At 37.7% G+C, this 6571-nt stretch overlaps 2 long non-coding RNA genes across 2 annotated transcripts; both read left to right on the forward strand.

Moving 5' to 3' along the window:
• The first annotated feature begins 2958 nt into the window (after window positions 1-2958).
• LOC106598807 (uncharacterized) lies at window positions 2959-3780 on the forward strand. Its single transcript, XR_001327289.2, has 2 exons — window positions 2959-3286; window positions 3562-3780. It is a non-coding gene; the product is annotated as an uncharacterized lncRNA (long non-coding RNA).
• A 266-nt stretch (window positions 3781-4046) lies between these two features.
• Window positions 4047-6329, forward strand: LOC123729813 (uncharacterized). Its single transcript, XR_006761469.1, has 3 exons — window positions 4047-5457; window positions 5835-5955; window positions 6066-6329. It is a non-coding gene; the product is annotated as an uncharacterized lncRNA (long non-coding RNA).
• Window positions 6330-6571: the final 242 nt, after the last annotated feature.

Below are 6571 nucleotides of genomic sequence, written 5' to 3' on the forward strand. Positions count from 1 at the left end.
TGGGTTTCTGTACAGCACTTTGTGACATCAGCTGATGTAAGAATGGCTTTATAAATACATTTGATTTGATTTGATTTAGATGTACTGTGTATAGACAGCCTGGTCTCATAGACTAGACGCACTGTGTCACTGTGTGTAGACAGCCTGGTCTCACAGACTAGATGCACTGTGCCACTGTGTGTAGACAGCCTGGTCTCACAGACTAGATGCACTGTGTCACTGTGTGTAGACAGCCTGGTCTCATAGACTAGATGCACTGTGCCACTGTGTGTAGACAGCCTGGTCTCACAGACTAGATGCACTGTGCCACTGTGTGTAGACAGCCTGGTCTCACAGACTAGATGCACTGTGTCACTGTGTGTAGACAGCCTGGTCTCATAGACTAGATGTACTGTGTCACTGTGTGTTGACAGCCTGGTCTCACAGACTAGATGCACTGTGTCACTGTGTGTAGACAGCCTGGTCTCATAGACTAGATGCACTGTGTCACTGTGTTTAGACAGCCTGGTCTCATAGACTAGATGCACTGTGTCACTGTGTATAGACAGCCTGGTCTCATAGACTAGATGCACTGTGTCACTGTGTGTAGACAGCCTGGTCTCATAGTAAATGTAAATCCAGGACACTCAGATAGATTAGTATGATATGTTATGTTTGTATGGTTACATAAGACAGAAGGTTACTTAAAGGTGCAATATGCAGAAATTGCTCTGCCATTTACTGGTTGCTAAAATTGTAATGGTAGGCCTAATTTCAGTTTGTGACAACACAAGCAGTAATTGTGTAGAGAATCATTATACCATATGAACCGCTGTGAAATATATTTTCCATAACCAAAAATATTGTATTTTCATATGTTCGAAGCTGGTGTACAAAACTGACAGTAAGATGCAGAAACGAAACTTAAGAACAGGAAACATAGAAATAGTGCATATAGAACACATCTACAGCTGATTAGACTTGCTTTAAATTAGAAATGAAAGATCTATAACTCAATGTTTCTATGTGAATTTGTTCTGGTCGCCCAAAAAGTTACATATTGCTGGTTGGTAAGGCAACAACATATTGTATGTTTCTAGGCTAAAAGATATTAGGTGCTCCGTGTTCCTGCTGGTAGCAGGCCTCAACCTGGATGTGGGGAAATGTCCTGCCTTGGAGTATGGTTGTATCTATCTTGGAAGTCAGATGACAAACCTGCATGGATTAGCAAGAGAAAACATTGTACGTGTATTTAGACAATTGTAGTCAAGACAGCTTCAGTTTACACCGGAGCATACAGGTTCCAGTACTCTACTAACACTTCACACAACTAATTGTTTTCTAAATTAAAGACCACGATCAGATGAAATAGATTTTGGTGCTAGGCAGTAATATAAACATGCACACAGTCCAGTAAGTTTCCCAAAATCCCCAGTTTTCAAAAATGTCCTGCTTATTCCTTCCCGATACTGTGAATCTCCCAACTGGGTTTTCAAAGAATGTTGGGGAAAGTTACCATATTTTTGCATCTACCTGGGACAGAACTCACCTACTGTCTGTATAATAGACCGAGCTCCCTAAGTAACAATGAGATGACAACTGGGACCGACCAGGCTCGATTCGACGTAGCAAAATTTGAAATTGTGTTTTTTACATTGAATAAAAGTAGAGACACAGAGATAGAAAATGGTGTATCATACATTACAGTTGAGGAACAATGGGAAAGTAATTCTGGCGGGCAGGCAGCTCTGGGGAAAGTAATTCTGGCGGGCAGGCAGCTCTGGGGAAAGTAATTCTGGCGGGCAGGCAGCTCTGGGGAAAGTAATTCTGGCGGGCAGGCAGCTCTGGGGAAAGTAATTCTGGCGGGCAGGCAGCTCTGGGGAAAGTAATTCTGGCGGGCAGGCAGCTCTGGGGAAAGTAATTCTGGCGGGCAGGCAGCTCTGGGGAAAGTAATTCTGGCGGGCAGGCAGCTCTGGGGAAAGTAATTCTGGCGGGCAGGCAGCTCTGGGGAAAGTAATTCTGGCGGGCAGGCAGCTCTGGGGAAAGTAATTCTGGCGGGCAGGCAGCTCTGGGGAAAGTAATTCTGGCGGGCAGGCAGCTCTGGCGAGTCATTTTGTTTTTCCCTGTGGATGCTTTTCATTTTCCAATTAAAAGAATGAGTATCCACATACCCGCTGCGCCTTGGTCCTTCTCTATCCAGTATGACATTTTCAGCGACGAGTACGACATAATCTGTGACAATGTCACCACCCTTTTCTTTATGTTAGTTTAATGTGAAAACAAGGTTAATGTAATTTTAATTCTGAAGATGAATAAGAACATTTAGGCATTAAAGTAAATACATTGAAGCAAGGTGTTAGGTTGTGAACAGAGTATGAACTCAAACAGATGCAGAGAAAAGCTCAAACCAAGTTTATTCAGACCACTGAATGCTGCATCTGCATAGCACAGCTTGTACATAACCAATCAATCATTTATTACAGTATGTCAAGTAAAGGGTGTGACTTCTCAGAAATGTTCATCTGTTTCCCAGAACTGCCTGTTGCGCGGTCGTCAAGCGGCTGGTACCACAATGACAATGGATTCCTGACATAGTTGGAGAGACTTCAACCAGCACCTGCCACCTCTATCTGGGGAACCTGGGAAATAAACCCGAGTACTTTCCCAAATGTACAAAACAACTCATGCTTTTTTTTCAATAACATTTTCCACAACATTGTTCTGAAATAAATTCTCAGTGAAATGTGAACATTTGATTGATTAATTTAATTTATTGAAAAAGTTTCAAATTCAGTCTGTAAGACAACAAAATGTGTAAAAATTCAAGGTGTGTGAATACTTTCTGAAGGCATTGTATATGAAATGGGAAGGCCATTGTGCAAACATTGTGCAAACACCTGTAATCTCAGAAATAGCCGTCTGTCTGTCGTGGGTTATCAAACAGTATGCTGTTATTCCTGTTTGAAGACAGGAAAGTGATCCTGAAGATTAAAATAGTGTTCTTCAATTATTTTAATGCCTAATCTTTTACGTGAAGTGTGTAGTGATTTTACAAATACATTTAGCTCTGTCAGGAAACTGAACAGACAGGCAAGATGGAACACGCATCCACACCCGACACACCCACATCCTGTTTGATCACCTGATTAAGCTGATAAATACCCAACAGTACTCCCAAGTGAACAACACGTTATGGAAATTTTTGACATAAACTGGTGTTCAAAGATTATCCTTTTCAGTAGAGTCACATCTAGAACTTATCCGGGCGTTTTAATACAAACATTTGCGGAGTTGGAGCGTGATGAGGGTAAGATTATTTTAAAACTAATTTGGAGAATTTCTTATGAAAGTTAATAACTGAAGAGGTAATGTTTATGTTAACCTATATTCTAATTCTAATAGTCTGTTTATCAAAACATCATGAACATCCTCTGTTGTCTGTCTAGAAACGGTGCTGTTACAGATACTGCTTGTGTTTGTCGTCGTATGATTGAAAATCATTTCACTCACTTCCTCTTTGTGTTTAATGTAAAAACAAGGTTAAACAAATTCTGTTCTGGTTTTTTTATTCATTTTTTTCAGGATAATGAAGATGAAAACCAACATTTTGGCATTAAAGTAAAAGTTGAGGAAAATGTCAAAGAAAAATGTGTCATTATAACAATGAAGTACGGAAAAAAAACAAAAGAAATTCATATTTCTACACTTAGCCTAAAGGAGAAATTCTCGAAAGAGAAGAGAGCCTTATTAGACTTTATAGGTCCTTTTAATGAAAATACTGTATTTAAAAAAATTACTTTCCAAAAACCAAATAACACATTTGAAAGTAACTATGTGATTTACATCACTAGTTTCTATGATTATGTCAACGTAACTGAGTATTTCTGGAAAAATAAGGAAAAAATACAAAATATAACGGACCCAATTTATATAATATCAGGGTGTTATATTTCTTTAATAGATAGGAATGATTTCTACATTAAAACTGAGCTCAGAATTAATGATAACGATATTGAACTTGCAATTCAGGAAGGCAAACTTAATGTATCTGATATTGTAATTAAAGGAAAACATTTAAATAATGTCCCATATAGTACATTAGATAATAAGGTATCGATGAACCTAGATTTCTGTCTTGCTCTCACTGATATAATCTTTGGAAATCAAGAAAAACTTCTTTGTATAAATAATCATTTTAACATCACTGCTTTAGTTGCGGTATTATTTTCAGAGGTAATCAGAAATCCAGAGATGATATTTATTAACCTAATTGCAATGACAATGGATTCCTTAAATACTTGGAAAGACTTCCGCCAGATTATGCCACCTTTAGCTGGGGGAACCTGGGAAAATAAACAGGAGTGCTGTCCCAAATTTATGAAACGACTAAACCTATTTTTTTCAAAAACATTTTCTGAAACATTTACTGAAATAACTTCTCATTAATTTTCTTTCATTAATTTAATTAACAATGAAACATGTATCATTATGATAATGCAGTACGGTAGACAAAATAAACAAATTACTATGAATATTACTAAACCAAACTTTAACCTGGATTTCTAAAAAAGACAGTTGTAAACTCAAATTAGACTTCATAGGTCCTTTTAATGAAAATACTGTATTTAAAAAAATAATAATCCTAAAACAAAATAACATCTTTCAAGAAAGTAACTATGTGATTTACATTAATAGTTTGTATGATTATGTCAACGTAATTGTGTATTTCTGGAAAAATAAGGAAAAAATACAAAATATAACGGACCCGATTTATATAATATCAGGGAGTCATATTTCTTTAATAGATAGGTATGACTTCTATATTAAAACTGAGCTCAGAATTAATGAACACACTATCCCGTATGCTATTCAGGGAGGCAAACTTAATGTATCTGATATTGTAATTAAAGGAAAACATTTAAATCATGTCCCATATAGTACATTAGATAATAAGGTATCGATGAACCTAGATTTCTGTCTTGCTCTCACTGATATAATCTTTGGAAATCAAGAAAAACTTCTTTGTATAAATAATAGTTTTGACATCACTGCTTTAGTTGCGGTATTATTTTCAGAGGTAATCAGAAATCCAGGGATGATATTTATTAACCTAATTGCAATGACAATGGATTCCTTAAATACTTGGAAAGACTTCCGCCAGATTATGCCACCTTTAGTTGGGGGAACCTGGGAAAATAAACAGGAGTACTGTTCCAAATTTATGAAACGACTAAACCTATTTTTTTCAAAAACATTTTCTGAAACATTTTCTGAAATTATTTGAACATGGAAATTCTTTGATTAATTGAATTTATTTTAAAAAGTTGTCCTTCATGGAAGGGGCGGGTGGTGGAGGGTCCAAATAAAACAAAATAAAACATCCCAAAATGTTATAAAATATCAACAAATTCATCTTCATTATCCCCCACGTTGTTCCACCTCCGCTTCTGGGAGGAGCCAGGCGGGGCCACAGAGCGGGTAAGTACAGATTATTCTCCAGTGACACCAATGCCAACGTGATACTACCTCTGCTACACTGAACACATATCCTAGATCTAGAGGAACTTGATTTACAAAAAGCAGAATGTTCTGTAGGTGTTATGATTGGGGTGATGTGTGTTCCAGCTTCCACTGCCAACAAGGAACACAACTGTTTAACAAATTGCTTTGGTGTCAACCATACTTTCCTTCAGTCTAATCCAAATGAACCCAGTTTACCTGTTGTAAATATTTTTTTTATCATAACAAACTGTGTCAAAAGTTTCCTGACATATATTTGAGACTTTAACAGTTGGTATTAAATCAGTTTTTCTGATGTTTTTTGTTTTGTTTGTTCATCATGTTTTGACCTCCAGACTCCCCCATCTCATCCCACCAACTCTGTCAGTCCACCAGGCCCCACAATGCAGCCTCCACACCACTGCAGTAACAGCCATATCTTCCCATCACAAAGCTTCAGTACTGTCTCAATGTGTTGTAAGTCCTGTACAGCACTTGGTATTCATCACTGTTGAGACAATGTTACAGCTGATAACATGTAATGACATTTCCAACCTAATCAACCCCCTCTGATTCTTCTCATTCAGGAAGTACCATCCAGGATCCTGTGGCAACGTCAATGTGAAACAGCATTGACCCGTGATCACCACCAACCAGGGCTCCACAGCGGTATCCTTGGACACCCAGTGAATCCAGAGAGAGCACACCAGGCAGCATTGAGCACTTTGATGAGATTGGCTGTTCAGCAGGAAGATTCATCTGGCTACACAGAAGGGATGATGGCTCTGACCAATAAAATTCTATTTTTGAAACTATATAACTGAATAAACTATGATTTAACTAAAAACATATTTCTGTTTTGGTTAGTAATTATTGCCTTATTTCACTGTAGAGCCTCTAGCCCTGCTCAATACGCCTTATTTATCCATCCTACAAGTGTTTAGCAGATGTTATTGCGGGTGTAGCAAAATGCTTGTGTTTCTAGCTCCATCAGTGCAGTAATATCTAACAATACACACAAATCTAAGTATAGGAATGGAATTAAGAATATATAAATAAATGGGCGAACAATGTCAGAACGGCATAGACTAAG

Source organism: Salmo salar, chromosome ssa23, assembly GCF_905237065.1.
Source record: "Salmo salar chromosome ssa23, Ssal_v3.1, whole genome shotgun sequence".
NCBI classification, from domain to species: domain Eukaryota; kingdom Metazoa; phylum Chordata; class Actinopteri; order Salmoniformes; family Salmonidae; genus Salmo; species Salmo salar.